Source organism: Colletes latitarsis, unplaced genomic scaffold (genome assembly GCF_051014445.1).
Source record: "Colletes latitarsis isolate SP2378_abdomen unplaced genomic scaffold, iyColLati1 scaffold0007, whole genome shotgun sequence".
Lineage (NCBI taxonomy): Eukaryota > Metazoa > Arthropoda > Insecta > Hymenoptera > Colletidae > Colletes > Colletes latitarsis.
Window position 1 is genome coordinate 14,600,497 of NW_027488367.1, and position 23,772 is coordinate 14,624,268.

Below are 23,772 nucleotides of genomic sequence, written 5' to 3' on the forward strand. Positions count from 1 at the left end.
CTGGGTTAGGTCTAGGATTTGCCCTCATCAGGCTCATACTTTCGCATATTTCTCATACTTCATGGCTAGATCCTGGGCTGTTTCTGGATTGAATCACGTAGTAATGTGGTACCACGCTGAAACAGTCAATTAAACCTGGTTTCGATCAATATTTTAGGGGATAACGCTAGTTAGGTCTGGGATAGGTCTAGGATTTGCCCTCATCAGGCTCTTACTTTCGCATATTTCTCATACTTCATGGCTAGATCCTGGGCAATTTCTGGATTGGATCACGTAGTAAAGTGGTACCACACTGAAACATTCAATGAAACCTGGTCTGGATAAATATTTTAGAGGATAACGCATCTTAGGTCAGGGTTAGGTGTAAGATTTGCCCTCATCAGGCTCACAGTTTCGCGTTTTTCACATTCTTGATGAACAGAGCCTGGGTTTTGTCTGGTTTGGATCACGAAGTGGTGTGGTACCACAGTGAAACAATCAATTAAACCAGGTCTTGATAAATATTTTAGGTGATAACGCACGTTAGGTCTGGGTTAGGTCTAGGTTTGCCCTCATCAGGCTCATACTTTCGCATATTTCTCATACTCCATGGATAGATCCTGGTCTATTTTCTGGTTTGGATCACATAGTAATGTGGTACCACACTGAAACAGTCGATTAAACCAGGTTTCGATTAATATTTTTGAGGATAACGCATGTTAGGTCTAGGTTAGGCCTGGGATTTGCTCTCATCAGGCTCATTCTTTCGCATATTTCTCATACTTGATGGCTAGATCCGGGGCTTTTTCTGGATTGCATCACGTAGTAATGAAGTACGACACTAAAACAGTCAATTAAACCTGGTATCGATCAATATTTTAGAGGATAACGCATGTTAGGTCTAGGTTAGGTCTGGGATTTTCACTCATCAGGCTCACAGTTTCGCGTTTTTCACATTCTTGTTGAACAGATCCTGGGTTTTGTCTGGTTTGGATCACGAGATAGTGTGGTACCACACTGAAACAGTCCATTAAACCTGGTTTCGCTCAATATTTTATAGGATAACGCATGTTAGGTCTAGGTTAGGTCTGGGATTTGCTCTCATCAGGCTCATTCTTTCGCATATTTCTCATACTTGATGGCTAGATCCTGGGCAGTTTCTGGATTGCATCACGGAGTAATGTAGTACCACACTGAAACAGTCAATGAAACCTGGTTTCCATCACTATTTTAGAGGACAACGCAAGTTAGGTCTAGGTAAGGCCTGAGATTTTCACTGATCAGACTCATACTTTCGCATTCTTCACATACTTGTTGAACGGATCCTGGGTTTTTTCTGGTTTGGATCACGTAGTAATGAGGCACCACACTGAAACGGACAATTATACCTAGTTTCGATCAATATTTTAGAGGATAACGCAAGTTAGGTCTGGGATAGGTCTGGGATTTGCCCTCATCAGGCTCATACTTTTTTTTTTTTTTTTTTTTTGTCGTGGGGAAAATCTTCGAAAGACTCCCTCCCACCTCCTTGGGGAGAGGTGGGAGGGGTGTGTGGGATTCCCCGCGCCCGTACAACGACAGGCGCGGGACCTACCCACTAAAAACCCCACGGTGACCCTTCGGCACGCTTTGGGAGGGTACCGGGAATCGCTCGAAGCATTCTTCCGGTATCCTCCCCGTGCCCGCGCGTTCGCGCCCATCCCCCGGGGGGACAATCGGTCCCCCCAGTAGACACTCTGCCTCATAGCGGCGGGACGGGGCCACTCCATCCCGCCGCTATCCGTCCCGGGGCCGCGTTTAGTGGCGGCTGCGAGCCCCAACTCGCAACCGCCCGCGACCCCGTTTCCACCCCTCGGCGGCCGGGCGTTCATGGCCGCACCAGACCGCCGAGGGTGCCTCCCCTTGCGTCGGACCGGTGGGGGGAGGCACTCCTACCCCCAACCGGTCCGACCCGGCGCTGCCTGGCGGGAGGAGGGTCCCCTCAGGACCCCCCTCCCAGCCTAGGTCATCCGCCACGCCGAGGCGGCCGCCCGCGACGCCTCGCGACCGGGCGACGACCTCCGGCCAGCGCACGAGCGCGAGCTTCAGTGCGCCGCTGAAGCTCGCGCTCCCTCCCCGCGGCCTCCTTCTGCAACATTACGTTCTCGCAGAAGGAGGCCACGGCCCTCCACTTCTCCTCGCTGCCGAGCATGGCGCGCACCACGCCCGGCAGCGAGACATCCCGCCCGACGACGCCGACCAGGACACGGCGCTCCCCCTCCCACGCGGGGCATACCTCCAGGGTATGATCTGCCGTGTCCTGCTCAGCGCCGCAGTGGCAGCAACGCGCCGTCGGCTCCTTCCCTATCCGGCACAGGTATCTTCCGAAGCTGCCATGCCCGGAAAATACCTGTGCCAGCCGGTAGGTGAGGCTGCCGTGGCCTCTGTCCAGCCACTCCTTCAGGAGTGGCCGAACAGCCCCGACAGTCCGGTGCCCCGCGGTTGGCAGAGCCAGCCGCTCCTGCCACGCGAGCAACACGGACTGCCGGGCCTGGCGCTTCAAATCGCCCCAAGCAGGTTCCTGCCCGCCCGGGACCGCCCCCACCCCCGCGCGACGGTCGACGCGGTGCCGGTACATCACCGCGTGCGACCGCGCGAGCAGGTCCATGGGCGGCATCCCCGCTAGAACCGTCGCCGCCTCATGTGACATGGTCCGATACCCGCGGACGACCCTGAGCGGCACGCGCCTCTGCACCCGACGCAGCATAGTCATGCTGCGCCGGGAGGCAGCCAGGTCGTCCGCCCAGACGGGGGCCCCGTATAGGGCCACCGACTGGACCATTGCCACATAGAGGCGACGAACTCGGCCCGCCGGGCCCCCCAGGTTGGGCAGGATCCGGCCCAGAGCCGCAACCATCCTTTCCAACCGGGGGACCAGGCAGCGGAAATGCTTCTCGAAACGCCAGTGGCTATCGAGGATCAGCCCCAGATACCTGATCTGGGGCTTCACCTCGATGTCAGCCCCACCCACCCGAATCAGAGGGGGTGGCGGATCCTGCCGAGGTGAATGAAACGCAATCACCTCGGTCTTATGGACCGCCACCGTCATCCCCATCCCCCTGATCCGGTCGACGACGCGTTGCGACCCCTCCTCCGCGCGACGCATGGCCCTCCCCCAGTGCGCCCCGACGGCCAGCACCAGTGTGTCATCCGCATAACACACCGTGCTGACGCCGTCGGGGAGGCCGGCCCGCAACACCGAGTCGTACGCGATGTTCCACAGGAGTGGCCCGAGGACCGACCCCTGCGGAACACCGCAGTACACCTCCCTCCGCATATCACCATCCCGGCCCGGATACTCGATCCACCTGCCGCGGAGATAATCCCCGACGACCGCCCTGAGACAAGGGGGGACTCGATGATATTCGAGCCCCCTCCTTATCCCTTCCCAGGGGAGGGTGTTAAAGGCATTGGCAATATCCAAGTATATTGCCAATGCCACCCCTCCCCGGGAGACGGCCGCCTCCGAGAGGGCCCTCACACGACCTATCGCGTCGATAGTCGATCGGCCCCCCCGGAAACCGAACTGGCAGTCGGCCAGACCGGGATCACCCCGCGACAGGTGCTCGACGAGGCGGGCAGCAATCACACGCTCGAAGAGCTTGCCCACCTCGTCGAGGAGACAAATGGGCCGGTATGCGGAGGGAGACTCCGCGGGCCGACCCTCCTTCCGGAGGAGGACCATCCTCGCCACCTTCCAACTTGGGGGGAATCGCCCGTCCCTCAGGCAGCGGTCGAACAACCGCCTGAGGTCAGCCCCAAGGACGCCCTGGGTCAAGACCCAAACCCGGCCGGGCACACCATCCGGACCCGGGGCCGTGTTACGAACACCGAGCCGTCTGATGGCCGCTGCCAGCTCCTCCTGCGTGACCCCCAGCTCGGCCGTCCACTCCACTGGGACAGCCGCCGCCGCCGGAGGACGCGGTCCCCTCTCCCCAATTGGGAAGAGTGTATTGACCACGTCCTCCAGCAGCCGGGGGTCAAGACCCTCGGTGACGGGGGGCGCCCACGGGCGGAGCTTATTCAGCACCACCTTATATGGGCGCCCCCATGGATCGTCATCAAGGGTCTGGAGGAGCTCCTTCCATGCCTGAGTCTTGGCCCGTTTGATGGCGACCTGCAGAGCAACCCGCGCCACGCGGTATGCTCCATACAGGTCATCAGCTGCCCTCGCTCGCGCCACGCCGTCGCCTGTACGTTGACGACGGAGCGCGCGGGCGCACTGGCGTCGGGCGCGGACAGTCGCGACTCGCAACTCCGCGATCGCGTCCGACCACCAGTACACCGCCCGGCGAGGAGAAGCCCGCCCGACCCGAGGCATCGCCGCGTCGCAAATACCCGCGACCAATGCCCCGAGCCGGGCGACCTCCTCTATGCTCGGCATCTCGGCCGCTCCCTGCGGCCAAGTTGCAGCGAGGGCAGCTGCCATCAGGGCGTCCTTGTCCAGGCGCCGAAGCGCCCAGCGGCGTGGTGGGGTGCCACGCAGGCGGCCGTGTCGGGATGCACTCGCGGCGCAGAGACCTCCATCCGGAGGTGATCGGAGAGTGTCTCTGCCCCCGCGACCACGTGCCAACCCGACACCATGCGCACGGCGTTGGGGGTCGCGAATCCAACATCCACGATGGACCCCCCATATCGCCGCACGCATGTGTGCTCCGACCCCCGGTTCAATACCCGGAGGTCGAGCCCCGCCGCCCAATCGCCCAGGATCCCGCCGCGAACGGAGGTCCTGGGGGATCCCCAAGCCACCGACTTGGCATTAAAATCCCCCAGGACCAGCACCGGCCGGGCCGCGTAGCGCTGCACGCATGCCGCGACCTCGGCCGAGTACAGCTCGAACGCAGCGTGACCGCTACGGGGCGAAATGTAGCACCCCACCACAGCGACTCCCCCCCAGTCCACGGCGACGAATCCCCGACCGCGCTCCAACAAGGAGAACGGTGGGGACCCGTCGCCCCCTCTCCATACCGTCGCCACCAAGCCGTCCGCGTCGCCCACCCAATGAGGATGATCAGGGACGCGGTACGGCTCGGCGGCGACCGCCAGGCCAACCCCCCACTCCGCGAGGACTTGGGACATCAAGTCCTGTGCCGCGCGGCAGTGGTTGAGGTTGGCCTGGAGGAGGAGGCGGGGCGGCATTAATTAATGGCCGCGCCAGCCTCCTCCCGGCCGTCCGTCCCCGTAGCACCGTCCACCTCCATGGAGGACGATGCCACCGCCCTCGGCACCGGAGCCGGTGCAGCCCGCCTCTTCCTCTCCTTCCGGGAGGGGGGGGAGCACTTCTTGCTCCCCACCCTGTGATCGGCTGGCCTCCCCATGTCCGCACACAGCGGGCAGTGGGGGGCCGCCGAGCACTGGCTCGCACGGTGCTCTTTGGCACCGCAGCGGTAACACTGACCGCTGCGGTCCACCGGCGAGGTGCACCACTGCCTCACGTGCCCCAATTCGAGGCAGCGGTGACACTGGAGCGGGCGCGGCGCGAGGATTTCCACTCGCGCCGAAACCCACCCCACCAACACCCTCCCGGATTCCGCCACCTTACGGGCAGCGGAGAGGGGGCACCGGGCCCACACCGACCCGAGGCCGGAGGGCGACCTGCGGATCTCTCCGATTCGCAGGTCCTCCACAGGACAGTCCCCCGCCCTCGCAAGGGCACGGGACACATCCTGTGCGCTGACCGAGTCGTCCAGCCCACAAACGCGCATCTCCGTGCGCTTCGTGGGCCGGGCGACCCGGACACCTCGCTCGCCCAGCTGCTCCCGGAGCCTCTGGGCGAGACGATCCGCCTTCGCGCCGCCTTCTGCACCGGGGATCTCCAGCAAGAGACCCCAGGTCACGGCCCTCTTCGCCCTCACGGAGGCGATGCCCAGCTCTTCCAGGGAGATATTCTCCCTGGCGAGCCGCATCGCCTCCGCGAGGGTCAGGTCGCCCCCCTGCGCAACGGTCAGCGTCACCGCTGCCGTTTTTGGGGGACGACCTGGTCGTGCCTTTCCGACCTTCGCGGCCTTTACCTTGGCCGCCGGCGGCGGAGGCGGAGGCTGCGGTTGCGAGGCCTTCCTCGCCGCCCGCTTCGCCTTCCGCCCCACAACCTCACTCCACGCCACCCCCCCTTGGGAGGGTGCTGTGGAGGACGCGACCACCGCGACCACGGGTACACCACCCCCCTTGGGGGTCGCGACCCGGGGCCCTGGTGCCGCAACACTGGGCGGAGCCTTCACTCCGCCCTTCTTTGCCTTCCCCGACTGTACCGGAACAGGTCGGGGAGGCACCGCCTTCCTGCTGACCGCTCTTCCGGCGAGGAGCTCCTCCCGGAAGGCGGCCAGCTTGCCATCAATCATGTCCCCAATCCTCCTCAGAAGATCGTCTTCTGAGGAGGACGGGGACTTCTTCACGGGCGGAGTACGGGTGGAGGGGCCCGCGGTGCCCCGCACCACTGCCGCCGCACTCCGCTTATTTACCTCCGCCGAGGGACGCGGCGGTGGAGGAGGAGGGAGGATGGGAGGGAGGGCCGCGCTGTTCCACAGCGCCTCTGCCCTCCTCCACCCCTGTCGCTCCTCCCCCAACAGGAGCTGCAGACGGGCGTTCCGCCCTCTGAGCTCCATCAGACTCATACTTTCGCATTCTTCACATACTTGTTGAACGGATCCTGGGTTTTTCCTGGTTTGGATCACGAAGTAATGTGGGACCACACTGAAACAGTCAATTAAACCTGGTTTCGATCAATATTTTAGAGAATAATTCATGTTAGGTCTAGGTTAGGTCTGGGATTTACTCTCATCAGGCTCATTCTTTCGCATATTTCTCATACTTGATGGCTAGATCCTGGGCTTTTTCTGGATTGCATCACGTAGTAATGAAGTACAGCACTGAAACAGTCAATTAAACCTGGTTTCCATCAATATCTTAGAGGACAACACAAGTTAGGTCTGGGATATGTCTGGGATTTGCCCTCATCAGGCTCATACTTTCGCGTTTTTCACATACTTGTTGAACAGATCCTGGGTTTTTTCTGGTTTGGATCACGTAGTAGTGTGGTACCACACTGAAACAGTCCATTAAACCTGGTTTGGATCAATATTTTAGAGGATAACGCATGTTAGGTCTAGGTTACGTCTGGGATTTTCACTCATCAGGGTCATACTTTCGCAGTTTTAACATGCATGTTGACATGATCGAGGGTTATCTTTGCTTTGGATCACGTAGTAATGAGGTACCGCACTGAAACAGTCGATTAAACCTGGTTTCGATCAATATTTTAGAGGATAACGCAAGTTAGGTCTGGGATAGGTCTGGGATTTGACCTCATCAGACTCATACTTTCGCACACTTCACATACTCCTTGAACAGATCCTGGGTTATTTTCTGGTTTGCATCACGTAGTAATGTGGTACCACACTGAAACAGTCGATTAAACCAGGTTTCGATCAATATTTTAGAGGATAGCGCATGTTAGGTCTAGGTTAGGACTGGGATTTTCACTCATCAGACTCATACTGTCGCATTCTTCACATACTTGTTGAACGGATCCTGGGTTTTTTCTGGTTTGGATCACGTAGTAATGTGGTACCACACTGAAACGGTCGATTAAACCTGGTTTCGTTCAATATTTTAGAGGATAACGCAAGTTAGGTCTGGGATAGGTCTGGGATTTGACCTCATCAGATTCATACTTTCGCACACTTCACATACTCCTTGAACAGATCCTGGGTTATTTTCTGGTTTGGATCACATAGTAATGTGGTACCACACTGAAACAGTCGATTAAACCAGGTTTCGATCAATATTTTAGAGGATAACGCAAGTTAGGTCTGGGATAGGTCTGGGATTTGACCTCATCAGACTCATACTTTCGCATTCTTCACATACTTGTTGAACGGATCCTGGGTTTTTTCTGGTTTGGATCACGTAGTAATGTGGTACCACACTGAAACAGTCGATTAAACCTGGTTTCGATCAATATTTTAGAGGATAACGCATGTTAGGTCTATGTTAGCCCTGGGATTCTCACTCATCAGACTCATACTTTCGCATTCTTCACATACTTGTTGAACTGATCCTGGGTGTTTTCTGGTTTGGATCACGTAGTGATGAGGTACCGCACTGAAACAGTCGATTAAACCTGGTTTCGATCAATATTTTAGAGGATAACGCAAGTTAGGTCTGGGATAGGTCTGGGATTTGACCTCATCAGACTCATACTTTCGCACACTTCACATACTCCTTGAACAGATCCTGGGTTATTTTCTGGTTTGCATCACGTAGTAATGTGGTACCACACTGAAACAGTCGATTAAACCTGGTTTCGATCAATATTTTAGAGGATAACGCATGTTAAGTCTGGGATTGGTCTGGGATTTGACCTCATCAGACTCATACTTTCGCACACTTCACATACTCGTTGAACAGATCCTGGGTTATTTTGTGGTTTGGATCACATAGTAATGTGGTACCACACTGAAACGGTCGATTAAACCTGGTTTCGTTCAATATTTTAGAGGATAACGCAAGTTAGGTCTGGGATAGGTCTGGGATTTGACCTAATCAGACTCATACTTTCGCACACTTCACATACTCCTTGAACAGATCCTGGGTTATTTTCTGGTTTGCATCACGTAGTAATGTGGTACCACACTGAAACAGTCGATTAAACCAGGTTTCTATCAATATTTTAGAGGATAGCGCATGTTAGGTCTAGGATAGGACTGGGATTTTCACTCATCAGACTCATACTTTCGCATTCTTCACATACTTGTTGAACGGATCCTGGGTTTTTTCTGGTTTGGATCACGTAGTAATGTGGTACCACACTGAAACGGTCGATTAAACCTGGTTTCGTTCAATATTTTAGAGGATAACGCAAGTTAGGTCTGGGATAGGTCTGGGATTTGACCTCATCAGACTCATACTTTCGCATTCTTCACATACTTGTTGAACGGATCCTGGGTTTTTTCTGGTTTGGATCACGTAGTAATGTGGGACCACACTGAAACAGTCAATTAAACCTGGTTTCGATCAATATTTTAGAGCATAACGCATGTTAGGTCTATGTTAGCCCTGGGATTCTCACTCATCAGACTCATACTTTCGCATTCTTCACATACTTGTTGAACAGATCCTGGGTTTTTTCTGGTTTGGATCACGTAGTAATGTGGGACCACACTGAAACAATCAATTAAACCTGGTCTTGATAAATATTTTAGAGGATAACGCATGTTAGGCCTGGGTTAGGTCTAGGATTTGCCCTCATCAGGCTCATACTTTCGCATATTTCTCATACTTCAAGGCTAGACCCTGGGCTGTTTCTAGATTGTATCACGTAGTAATGTGGTACCACGCTGAAACAGACGATTAAACCAGGTTTCGATCAATATTTTTGAGGATAACGCATGTTAGGTCTAGGTTAGGCCTGGGATTTTCACTCATCAGACTCATACTTTCGCATTCTTCACATACTTGTTGAACAGATCCTGGGTTTTTTCTGGTTTGGATCACGAAGCAGTGTGGTACCACACTGAAACGGTCCATTAAACCTGGTTTCGATCAATATTTTAGAGGATAACGCAAGTTAGGTCTGGGATAGGTCTGGGATTTGACCTCATCAGACTCATACTTTCGCACACTTCACATACTCCTTGAACAGATCCTGGGTTATTTTCTGGTTTGCATCACGTAGTAATGTGGTACCACACTGAAACAGTCGATTAAACCAGGTTTCGATCAATATTTTAGAGGATAGCGCATGTTAGGTCTAGGTTAGGACTGGGATTTTCACTCATCAGACTCATACTGTCGCATTCTTCACATACTTGTTGAACGGATCCTGGGTTTTTTCTGGTTTGGATCACGTAGTAATGTGGTACCACACTGAAACGGTCGATTAAACCTGGTTTCGTTCAATATTTTAGAGGATAACGCAAGTTAGGTCTGGGATAGGTCTGGGATTTGACCTCATCAGACTCATACTTTCGCACACTTCACATACTCCTTGAACAGATCCTGGGTTATTTTCTGGTTTGGATCACATAGTAATGTGGTACCACACTGAAACAGTCGATTAAACCAGGTTTCGATCAATATTTTAGAGGATAACGCAAGTTAGGTCTGGGATAGGTCTGGGATTTGACCTCATCAGACTCATACTTTCGCATTCTTCACATACTTGTTGAACGGATCCTGGGTTTTTTCTGGTTTGGATCACGTAGTAATGTGGGACCACACTGAAACGGTCAATTTAACCTGGTTTCGATCAATATTTTAGAGGATAACGCAAGTTAGGTCTGGGATAGGTCTGGGATTTGACCTCATCAGACTCATACTTTCGCACACTTCACATACTCGTTGAACAGATCCTGGGTTATTTTCTGGTTTGGATCACATAGTAATGTGGTACCACACTGAAACAGTCGATTAAACCTGGTTTCGATCAATATTTTAGAGGATAACGCATGTTAGGTCTAGGTTAGCCCTGGGAATTTCACTCATCAGACTCATACTTTCGCACTCTTCACATACTTGTTGAACTGATCCTGGGTTTTTTCTGGTTTGGATCACGTAGTAATGTGGTACCACACTGAAACAGTCGATTAAACCTGGTTTCGATCAATATTTTAGAGGATAACGCATGTTAGGTCTATGTTAGCCCTGGGATTCTCACTCATCAGACTCATACTTTCGCATTCTTCACATACTTGTTGAACTGATCCTGGGTGTTTTCTGGTTTGGATCACGTAGTGATGAGGTACCGCACTGAAACAGTCGATTAAACCTGGTTTCGATCAATATTTTAGAGGATAACGCATGTTAGGTCTAGGTTAGCCCTGGGAATTTCACTCATCAGACTCATACTTTCGCACTCTTCACATACTTGTTGAACTGATCCTGGGTTTTTTCTGGTTTGGATCACGTAGTAATGTGGTACCACACTGAAACAGTCGATTAAACCTGGTTTCGATCAATATTTTAGAGGATAACGCATGTTAGGTCTATGTTAGCCCTGGGATTCTCACTCATCAGACTCATACTTTCGCATTCTTCACATACTTGTTGAACTGATCCTGGGTGTTTTCTGGTTTGGATCACGTAGTGATGAGGTACCGCACTGAAACAGTCGATTAAACCTGGTTTCGATCAATATTTTAGAGGATAACGCATGTTAGGTCTATGTTAGCCCTGGGATTCCCACTCATCAGACTCATACTTTCGCATTCTTCACATACTTGTTGAACTGATCCTGGGTGTTTTCTGGTTTGGATCACGTAGTGATGAGGTACCGCACTGAAACAGTCGATTAAACCTGGTTTCGATCAATATTTTAGAGGATAACGCATGTTAGGTCTAGGTTAGCCCTGGGAATTTCACTCATCAGACTCATACTTTCGCACTCTTCACATACTTGTTGAACTGATCCTGGGTTTTTTCTGGTTTGGATCACGTAGTAATGTGGTACCGCACTGAAACAGTCGATTAAACCTGGTTTCGATCAATATTTTAGAGGATAACGCAAGTTAGGTATGGGATAGGTCTGGGATTTGACCTCATCAGACTCATACTTTCGCACACTTCACATACTCCTTGAACAGATCCTGGGTTATTTTCTGGTTTGGATCACATAGTAATGTGGTACCACACTGAAACAGTCGATTAAACCAGGTTTCGATCAATATTTTAGAGGATAACGCATGTTAGGTCTAGGTTAGGCCTGGGATTTTCACTCATCAGACTCATACTTTCGCATTCTTCACATACTTGTTGAACAGATCCTGGGTTTTTTCTGGTTTGGATCACGAAGCAGTGTGGTACCACACTGAAACAGTCCATTAAACCTGGTTTCGCTCAATATTTTAGAGGATAACGCAACTAAGGTCTAGGTTAGGTCTGGGATTTGCTCTCATCAGGCTCATTCTTTCGCATATTTCTCATACTTGATGGCTAGATCCTGGGTTTTTTCTAGTTTGGATCACGCAGTAATGTGGTACCACACTGAAACATTCAATTAAACCTGGCCTTGATAAATATTTTAGAGGATAACGCAAGTTAGGTCTGGGATAGGTCTAGGATTTGCCCTCATCAGACTCATACTTTCGCATTCTTCACATACTTGTTGAACGGATCCTGGGTTATTTCAGGTTTGGATCATGTAGTAATGTGGGACCACACTGAAACAGTCAATTAAACCTGGTTTCGATCAATATTTTAGAGAATAATTCATGTTAGGTCTAGGTTAGGTCTGGGATTTGCTCTCATCAGGCTCATTCTTTCGCATATTTCTCATACATGTTGAACAGATCCTGGGTTTTTTCTGGTTTGGATCACGTAGTAATGTGGGACCACACTGAAACAATCAATTAAACCTGGTCTTGATAAATATTTTAGAGGATAACGCATGTTAGGCCTGGGTTAGGTCTAGGATTTGCCCTCATCAGGCTCATACTTTCGCATATTTCTCATACTTCAAGCCTAGACCCTGGGCTGTTTCTAGATTGTATCACGTAGTAATGTGGTACCACGCTGAAACAGACGATTAAACCAGGTTTCGATCAATATTTTTGAGGATAACGCATGTTAGGTCTAGGTTAGGCCTGGGATTTTCACTCATCAGACTCATACTTTCGCATTCTTCACATACTTGTTGAACAGATCCTGGGTTTTTTCTGGTTTGGATCACGAAGCAGTGTGGTACCACACTGAAACAGTCCATTAAACCTGGTTTCGATCAATATTTTAGAGGATAACGCAAGTTAGGTCTGGGATAGGTCTGGGATTTGACCTCATCAGACTCATACTTTCGCACACTTCACATACTCCTTGAACAGATCCTAGGTTATTTTCTGGTTTGCATCACGTAGTAATGTGGTACCACACTGAAACAGTCGATTAAACCAGGTTTCGATCAATATTTTAGAGGATAGCGCATGTTAGGTCTAGGTTAGGACTGGGATTTTCACTCATCAGACTCATACTGTCGCATTCTTCACATACTTGTTGAACGGATCCTGGGTTTTTTCTGGTTTGGATCACGTAGTAATGTGGTACCACACTGAAACGGTCGATTAAACCTGGTTTCGTTCAATATTTTAGAGGATAACGCAAGTTAGGTCTGGGATAGGTCTCGGATTTGACCTCATCAGACTCATACTTTCGCACACTTCACATACTCCTTGAACAGATCCTGGGTTATTTTCTGGTTTGGACCACATAGTAATGTGGTACCACACTGAAACAGTCGATTAAACCAGGTTTCGATCAATATTTTAGAGGATAACGCAAGTTAGGTCTGGGATAGGTCTGGGATTTGACCTCATCAGACTCATACTTTCGCATTCTTCACATACTTGTTGAACGGATCCTGGGTTTTTTCTGGTTTGGATCACGTAGTAATGTGGGACCACACTGAAACGGTCAATTTAACCTGGTTTCGATCAATATTTTAGAGGATAACGCAAGTTAGGTCTGGGATAGGTCTGGGATTTGACCTCATCAGACTCATACTTTCGCACACTTCACATACTCGTTGAACAGATCCTGGGTTATTTTCTGGTTTGGATCACATATGTGGCACCACACTGAAACAGTCGATTAAACCTGGTTTCGATCAATATTTTAGAGGATAACGCATGTTAGGTCTAGGTTAGCCCTGGGAATTTCACTCATCAGACTCATACTTTCGCACTCTTCACATACTTGTTGAACTGATCCTGGGTTTTTTCTGGTTTGGATCACGTAGTAATGTGGTACCACACTGAAACAGTCGATTAAACCTGGTTTCGATCAATATTTTAGAGGATAACGCATGTTAGGTCTATGTTAGCCCTGGGATTCTCACTCATCAGACTCATACTTTCGCATTCTTCACATACTTGTTGAACTGATCCTGGGTGTTTTCTGGTTTGGATCACGTAGTGGTGAGGTACCGCACTGAAACAGTCGATTAAACCTGGTTTCGATCAATATTTTAGAGGATAACGCAAGTTAGGTCTGGGATAGGTCTGGGATTTGACCTCATCAGACTCATACTTTCGCACACTTCACATACTCCTTGAACAGATCCTGGGTTATTTTCTGGTTTGCATCACGTAGTAATGTGGTACCACACTGAAACAGTCGATTAAACCTGGTTTCGATCAATATTTTAGAGGATAACGCATGTTAAGTCTGGGATTGGTCTGGGATTTGACCTCATCAGACTCATACTTTCGCACACTTCACATACTCGTTGAACAGATCCTGGGTTATTTTGTGGTTTGGATCACATAGTAATGTGGTACCACACTGAAACGGTCGATTAAACCTGGTTTCGTTCAATATTTTAGAGGATAACGCAAGTTAGGTCTGGGATAGGTCTGGGATTTGACCTAATCAGACTCATACTTTCGCACACTTCACATACTCCTTGAACAGATCCTGGGTTATTTTCTGGTTTGCATCACGTAGTAATGTGGTACCACACTGAAACAGTCGATTAAACCAGGTTTCTATCAATATTTTAGAGGATAGCGCATGTTAGGTCTAGGATAGGACTGGGATTTTCACTCATCAGACTCATACTTTCGCATTCTTCACATACTTGTTGAACGGATCCTGGGTTTTTTCTGGTTTGGATCACGTAGTAATGTGGTACCACACTGAAACGGTCGATTAAACCTGGTTTCGTTCAATATTTTAGAGGATAACGCAAGTTAGGTCTGGGATAGGTCTGGGATTTGACCTCATCAGACTCATACTTTCGCATTCTTCACATACTTGTTGAACGGATCCTGGGTTTTTTCTGGTTTGGATCACGTAGTAATGTGGGACCACACTGAAACAGTCAATTAAACCTGGTTTCGATCAATATTTTAGAGCATAACGCATGTTAGGTCTATGTTAGCCCTGGGATTCTCACTCATCAGACTCATACTTTCGCATTCTTCACATACTTGTTGAACAGATCCTGGGTTTTTTCTGGTTTGGATCACGTAGTAATGTGGGACCACACTGAAACAATCAATTAAACCTGGTCTTGATAAATATTTTAGAGGATAACGCATGTTAGGCCTGGGTTAGGTCTAGGATTTGCCCTCATCAGGCTCATACTTTCGCATATTTCTCATACTTCAAGGCTAGACCCTGGGCTGTTTCTAGATTGTATCACGTAGTAATGTGGTACCACGCTGAAACAGACGATTAAACCAGGTTTCGATCAATATTTTTGAGGATAACGCATGTTAGGTCTAGGTTAGGCCTGGGATTTTCACTCATCAGACTCATACTTTCGCATTCTTCACATACTTGTTGAACAGATCCTGGGTTTTTTCTGGTTTGGATCACGAAGCAGTGTGGTACCACACTGAAACGGTCCATTAAACCTGGTTTCGATCAATATTTTAGAGGATAACGCAAGTTAGGTCTGGGATAGGTCTGGGATTTGACCTCATCAGACTCATACTTTCGCACACTTCACATACTCCTTGAACAGATCCTGGGTTATTTTCTGGTTTGCATCACGTAGTAATGTGGTACCACACTGAAACAGTCGATTAAACCAGGTTTCGATCAATATTTTAGAGGATAGCGCATGTTAGGTCTAGGTTAGGACTGGGATTTTCACTCATCAGACTCATACTGTCGCATTCTTCACATACTTGTTGAACGGATCCTGGGTTTTTTCTGGTTTGGATCACGTAGTAATGTGGTACCACACTGAAACGGTCGATTAAACCTGGTTTCGTTCAATATTTTAGAGGATAACGCAAGTTAGGTCTGGGATAGGTCTGGGATTTGACCTCATCAGACTCATACTTTCGCACACTTCACATACTCCTTGAACAGATCCTGGGTTATTTTCTGGTTTGGATCACATAGTAATGTGGTACCACACTGAAACAGTCGATTAAACCAGGTTTCGATCAATATTTTAGAGGATAACGCAAGTTAGGTCTGGGATAGGTCTGGGATTTGACCTCATCAGACTCATACTTTCGCATTCTTCACATACTTGTTGAACGGATCCTGGGTTTTTTCTGGTTTGGATCACGTAGTAATGTGGGACCACACTGAAACGGTCAATTTAACCTGGTTTCGATCAATATTTTAGAGGATAACGCAAGTTAGGTCTGGGATAGGTCTGGGATTTGACCTCATCAGACTCATACTTTCGCACACTTCACATACTCGTTGAACAGATCCTGGGTTATTTTCTGGTTTGGATCACATAGTAATGTGGTACCACACTGAAACAGTCGATTAAACCTGGTTTCGATCAATATTTTAGAGGATAACGCATGTTAGGTCTAGGTTAGCCCTGGGAATTTCACTCATCAGACTCATACTTTCGCACTCTTCACATACTTGTTGAACTGATCCTGGGTTTTTTCTGGTTTGGATCACGTAGTAATGTGGTACCACACTGAAACAGTCGATTAAACCTGGTTTCGATCAATATTTTAGAGGATAACGCATGTTAGGTCTATGTTAGCCCTGGGATTCTCACTCATCAGACTCATACTTTCGCACTCTTCACATACTTGTTGAACTGATCCTGGGTTTTTTCTGGTTTGGATCACGTAGTAATGTGGTACCACACTGAAACAGTCGATTAAACCTGGTTTCGATCAATATTTTAGAGGATAACGCATGTTAGGTCTATGTTAGCCCTGGGATTCTCACTCATCAGACTCATACTTTCGCATTCTTCACATACTTGTTGAACTGATCCTGGGTGTTTTCTGGTTTGGATCACGTAGTGATGAGGTACCGCACTGAAACAGTCGATTAAACCTGGTTTCGATCAATATTTTAGAGGATAACGCATGTTAGGTCTATGTTAGCCCTGGGATTCCCACTCATCAGACTCATACTTTCGCATTCTTCACATACTTGTTGAACTGATCCTGGGTGTTTTCTGGTTTGGATCACGTAGTGATGAGGTACCGCACTGAAACAGTCGATTAAACCTGGTTTCGATCAATATTTTAGAGGATAACGCATGTTAGGTCTAGGTTAGCCCTGGGAATTTCACTCATCAGACTCATACTTTCGCACTCTTCACATACTTGTTGAACTGATCCTGGGTTTTTTCTGGTTTGGATCACGTAGTAATGTGGTACCGCACTGAAACAGTCGATTAAACCTGGTTTCGATCAATATTTTAGAGGATAACGCAAGTTAGGTATGGGATAGGTCTGGGATTTGACCTCATCAGACTCATACTTTCGCACACTTCACATACTCCTTGAACAGATCCTGGGTTATTTTCTGGTTTGGATCACATAGTAATGTGGTACCACACTGAAACAGTCGATTAAACCAGGTTTCGATCAATATTTTAGAGGATAACGCATGTTAGGTCTAGGTTAGGCCTGGGATTTTCACTCATCAGACTCATACTTTCGCATTCTTCACATACTTGTTGAACAGATCCTGGGTTTTTTCTGGTTTGGATCACGAAGCAGTGTGGTACCACACTGAAACAGTCCATTAAACCTGGTTTCGCTCAATATTTTAGAGGATAACGCAACTAAGGTCTAGGTTAGGTCTGGGATTTGCTCTCATCAGGCTCATTCTTTCGCATATTTCTCATACTTGATGGCTAGATCCTGGGTTTTTTCTAGTTTGGATCACGCAGTAATGTGGTACCACACTGAAACATTCAATTAAACCTGGTCTTGATAAATATTTTAGAGGATAACGCAAGTTAGGTCTGGGATAGGTCTAGGATTTGCCCTCATCAGACTCATACTTTCGCATTCTTCACATACTTGTTGAACGGATCCTGGGTTATTTCAGGTTTGGATCATGTAGTAATGTGGGACCACACTGAAACAGTCAATTAAACCTGGTTTCGATCAATATTTTAGAGAATAATTCATGTTAGGTCTAGGTTAGGTCTGGGATTTGCTCTCATCAGGCTCATTCTTTCGCATATTTCTCATACATGTTGAACAGATCCTGGGTTTTTTCTGGTTTGGATCACGTAGTAATGTGGGACCACACTGAAACAATCAATTAAACCTGGTCTTGATAAATATTTTAGAGGATAACGCATGTTAGGCCTGGGTTAGGTCTAGGATTTGCCCTCATCAGGCTCATACTTTCGCATATTTCTCATACTTCAAGCCTAGACCCTGGGCTGTTTCTAGATTGTATCACGTAGTAATGTGGTACCACGCTGAAACAGACGATTAAACCAGGTTTCGATCAATATTTTTGAGGATAACGCATGTTAGGTCTAGGTTAGGCCTGGGATTTTCACTCATCAGACTCATACTTTCGCATTCTTCACATACTTGTTGAACAGATCCTGGGTTTTTTCTGGTTTGGATCACGAAGCAGTGTGGTACCACACTGAAACAGTCCATTAAACCTGGTTTCGATCAATATTTTAGAGGATAACGCAAGTTAGGTCTGGGATAGGTCTGGGATTTGACCTCATCAGACTCATACTTTCGCACACTTCACATACTCCTTGAACAGATCCTAGGTTATTTTCTGGTTTGCATCACGTAGTAATGTGGTACCACACTGAAACAGTCGATTAAACCAGGTTTCGATCAATATTTTAGAGGATAGCGCATGTTAGGTCTAGGTTAGGACTGGGATTTTCACTCATCAGACTCATACTGTCGCATTCTTCACATACTTGTTGAACGGATCCTGGGTTTTTTCTGGTTTGGATCACGTAGTAATGTGGTACCACACTGAAACGGTCGATTAAACCTGGTTTCGTTCAATATTTTAGAGGATAACGCAAGTTAGGTCTGGGATAGGTCTGGGATTTGACCTCATCAGACTCATACTTTCGCACACTTCACATACTCCTTGAACAGATCCTGGGTTATTTTCTGGTTTGGATCACATAGTAATGTGGTACCACACTGAAACAGTCGATTAAACCAGGTTTCGATCAATATTTTAGAGGATAACGCAAGTTAGGTCTGGGATAGGTCTGGGATTTGACCTCATCAGACTCATACTTTCGCATTCTTCACATACTTGTTGAACGGATCCTGGGTTTTTTCTGGTTTGGATCACGTAGTAATGTGGGACCACACTGAAACGGTCAATTTAACCTGGTTTCGATCAATATTTTAGAGGATAACGCAAGTTAGGTCTGGGATAGGTCTGGGATTTGACCTCATCAGACTCATACTTTCGCACACTTCACATACTCGTTGAACAGATCCTGGGTTATTTTCTGGTTTGGATCACATAGTAATGTGGTACCACACTGAAACAGTCGATTAAACCTGGTTTCGATCAATATTTTAGAGGATAACGCATGTTAGGTCTAGGTTAGCCCTGGGAATTTCACTCATCAGACTCATACTTTCGCACTCTTCACATACTTGTTGAACTGATCCTGGGTTTTTTCTGGTTTGGATCACGTAGTAATGTGGTACCACACTGAAACAGTCGATTAAACCTGGTTTCGATCAATATTTTAGAGGATAACGCATGTTAGGTCTATGTTAGCCCTGGGATTCTCACTCATCAGACTCATACTTTCGCATTCTTCACATACTTGTTGAACTGATCCTGGGTGTTTTCTGGTTTGGATCACGTAGTGATGAGGTACCGCACTGAAACAGTCGATTAAACCTGGTTTCGATCAATATTTTAGAGGATAACGCATGTTAGGTCTAGGTTAGCCCTGGGAATTTCACTCATCAGACTCATACTTTCGCACTCTTCACATACTTGTTGAACTGATCCTGGGTTTTTTCTGGTTTGGATCACGTAGTAATGTGGTACCACACTGAAACAGTCGATTAAACCTGGTTTCGATCAATATTTTAGAGGATAACGCATGTTAGGTCTATGTTAGCCCTGGGATTCTCACTCATCAGACTCATACTTTCGCATTCTTCACATACTTGTTGAACTGATCCTGGGTGTTTTCTGGTTTGGATCACGTAGTGATGAGGTACCGCACTGAAACAGTCGATTAAACCTGGTTTCGATCAATATTTTAGAGGATAACGCATGTTAGGTCTATGTTAGCCCTGGGATTCCCACTCATCAGACTCATACTTTCGCATTCTTCACATACTTGTTGAACTGATCCTGGGTGTTTTCTGGTTTGGATCACGTAGTGATGAGGTACCGCACTGAAACAGTCGATTAAACCTGGTTTCGATCAATATTTTAGAGGATAACGCATGTTAGGTCTAGGTTAGCCCTGGGAATTTCACTCATCAGACTCATACTTTCGCACTCTTCACATACTTGTTGAACTGATCCTGGGTTTTTTCTGGTTTGGATCACGTAGTAATGTGGTACCGCACTGAAACAGTCGATTAAACCTGGTTTCGATCAATATTTTAGAGGATAACGCAAGTTAGGTATGGGATAGGTCTGGGATTTGACCTCATCAGACTCATACTTTCGCACACTTCACATACTCCTTGAACAGATCCTGGGTTATTTTCTGGTTTGGATCACATAGTAATGTGGTACCACACTGAAACAGTCGATTAAACCAGGTTTCGATCAATATTTTAGAGGATAACGCATGTTAGGTCTAGGTTAGGCCTGGGATTTTCACTCATCAGACTCATACTTTCGCATTCTTCACATACTTGTTGAACAGATCCTGGGTTTTTTCTGGTTTGGATCACGAAGCAGTGTGGTACCACACTGAAACAGTCCATTAAACCTGGTTTCGCTCAATATTTTAGAGGATAACGCAACTAAGGTCTAGGTTAGGTCTGGGATTTGCTCTCATCAGGCTCATTCTTTCGCATATTTCTCATACTTGATGGCTAGATCCTGGGTTTTTTCTAGTTTGGATCACGCAGTAATGTGGTACCACACTGAAACATTCAATTAAACCTGGTCTTGATAAATATTTTAGAGGATAACGCAAGTTAGGTCTGGGATAGGTCTAGGATTTGCCCTCATCAGACTCATACTTTCGCATTCTTCACATACTTGTTGAACGGATCCTGGGTTATTTCAGGTTTGGATCATGTAGTAATGTGGGACCACACTGAAACAGTCAATTAAACCTGGTTTCGATCAATATTTTAGAGAATAATTCATGTTAGGTCTAGGTTAGGTCTGGGATTTGCTCTCATCAGGCTCATTCTTTCGCATATTTCTCATACATGTTGAACAGATCCTGGGTTTTTTCTGGTTTGGATCACGTAGTAATGTGGGACCACACTGAAACAATCAATTAAACCTGGTCTTGATAAATATTTTAGAGGATAACGCATGTTAGGCCTGGGTTAGGTCTAGGATTTGCCCTCATCAGGCTCATACTTTCGCATATTTCTCATACTTCAAGCCTAGACCCTGGGCTGTTTCTAGATTGTATCACGTAGTAATGTGGTACCACGCTGAAACAGACGATTAAACCAGGTTTCGATCAATATTTTTGAGGATAACGCATGTTAGGTCTAGGTTAGGCCTGGGATTTTCACTCATCAGACTCATACTTTCGCATTCTTCACATACTTGTTGAACAGATCCTGGGTTTTTTCTGGTTTGGATCACGAAGCAGTGTGGTACCACACTGAAACAGTCCATTAAACCTGGTTTCGATCAATATTTTAGAGGATAACGCAAGTTAGGTCTGGGATAGGTCTGGGATTTGACCTCATCAGACTCATACTTTCGCACACTTCACATACTCCTTGAACAGATCCTAGGTTATTTTCTGGTTTGCATCACGTAGTAATGTGGTACCACACTGAAACAGTCGATTAAACCAGGTTTCGATCAATATTTTAGAGGATAGCGCATGTTAGGTCTAGGTTAGGACTGGGATTTTCACTCATCAGACTCATACTGTCGCATTCTTCACATACTTGTTGAACGGATCCTGGGTTTTTTCTGGTTTGGATCACGTAGTAATGTGGTACCACACTGAAACGGTCGATTAAACCTGGTTTCGTTCAATATTTTAGAGGATAACGCAAGTTAGGTCTGGGATAGGTCTCGGATTTGACCTCATCAGACTCATACTTTCGCACACTTCACATACTCCTTGAACAGATCCTGGGTTATTTTCTGGTTTGGACCACATAGTAATGTGGTACCACACTGAAACAGTCGATTAAACCAGGTTTCGATCAATATTTTAGAGGATAACGCAAGTTAGGTCTGGGATAGGTCTGGGATTTGACCTCATCAGACTCATACTTTCGCATTCTTCACATACTTGTTGAACGGATCCTGGGTTTTTTCTGGTTTGGATCACGTAGTAATGTGGGACCACACTGAAACGGTCAATTTAACCTGGTTTCGATCAATATTTTAGAGGATAACGCAAGTTAGGTCTGGGATAGGTCTGGGATTTGACCTCATCAGACTCATACTTTCGCACACTTCACATACTCGTTGAACAGATCCTGGGTTATTTTCTGGTTTGGATCACATATGTGGCACCACACTGAAACAGTCGATTAAACCTGGTTTCGATCAATATTTTAGAGGATAACGCATGTTAGGTCTAGGTTAGCCCTGGGAATTTCACTCATCAGACTCATACTTTCGCACTCTTCACATACTTGTTGAACTGATCCTGGGTTTTTTCTGGTTTGGATCACGTAGTAATGTGGTACCACACTGAAACAGTCGATTAAACCTGGTTTCGATCAATATTTTAGAGGATAACGCATGTTAGGTCTATGTTAGCCCTGGGATTCTCACTCATCAGACTCATACTTTCGCATTCTTCACATACTTGTTGAACTGATCCTGGGTGTTTTCTGGTTTGGATCACGTAGTGGTGAGGTACCGCACTGAAACAGTCGATTAAACCTGGTTTCGATCAATATTTTAGAGGATAACGCAAGTTAGGTCTGGGATAGGTCTGGGATTTGACCTCATCAGACTCATACTTTCGCACACTTCACATACTCCTTGAACAGATCCTGGGTTATTTTCTGGTTTGCATCACGTAGTAATGTGGTACCACACTGAAACAGTCGATTAAACCTGGTTTCGTTCAATATTTTAGAGGATAACGCAAGTTAGGTCTGGGATAGGTCTGGGATTTGACCTAATCAGACTCATACTTTCGCACACTTCACATACTCCTTGAACAGATCCTGGGTTATTTTCTGGTTTGCATCACGTAGTAATGTGGTACCACACTGAAACAGTCGATTAAACCAGGTTTCTATCAATATTTTAGAGGATAGCGCATGTTAGGTCTAGGTTAGGACTGGGATTTTCACTCATCAGACTCATACTTTCGCATTCTTCACATACTTGTTCAACGGATCCTGGGTTTTTTCTGGTTTGGATCACGTAGTAATGTGGTACCACACTGAAACGGTCGATTAAACCTGGTTTCGTTCAATATTTTAGAGGATAACGCAAGTTAGGTCTGGGATAGGTCTGGGATTTGACCTCATCAGACTCATACTTTCGCATTCTTCACATACTTGTTGAACTGATCCTGGGTTTTTTCTGGTTTGGATCACGTAGTAATGTGGTACCGCACTGAAACAGTCGATTAAACCTGGTTTCGATCAATATTTTAGAGGATAACGCAAGTTAGGTCTGGGATAGGTCTGGGATTTGACCTCATCAGACTCATACTTTCGCATACTTCACATACTCCTTGAACAGATCCTGGGTTATTTTCTGGTTTGGATCACATAGTAATGTGGTACCACACTGAAACAGTCGATTAAACCAGGTTTCGATCAATATTTTAGAGGATAACGCATGTTAGGTCTAGGTTAGGCCTGGGATTTTCACTCATCAGACTCATACTTTCGCATTCTTCACATACTTGTTGAACAGATCCTGGGTTTTTTCTGG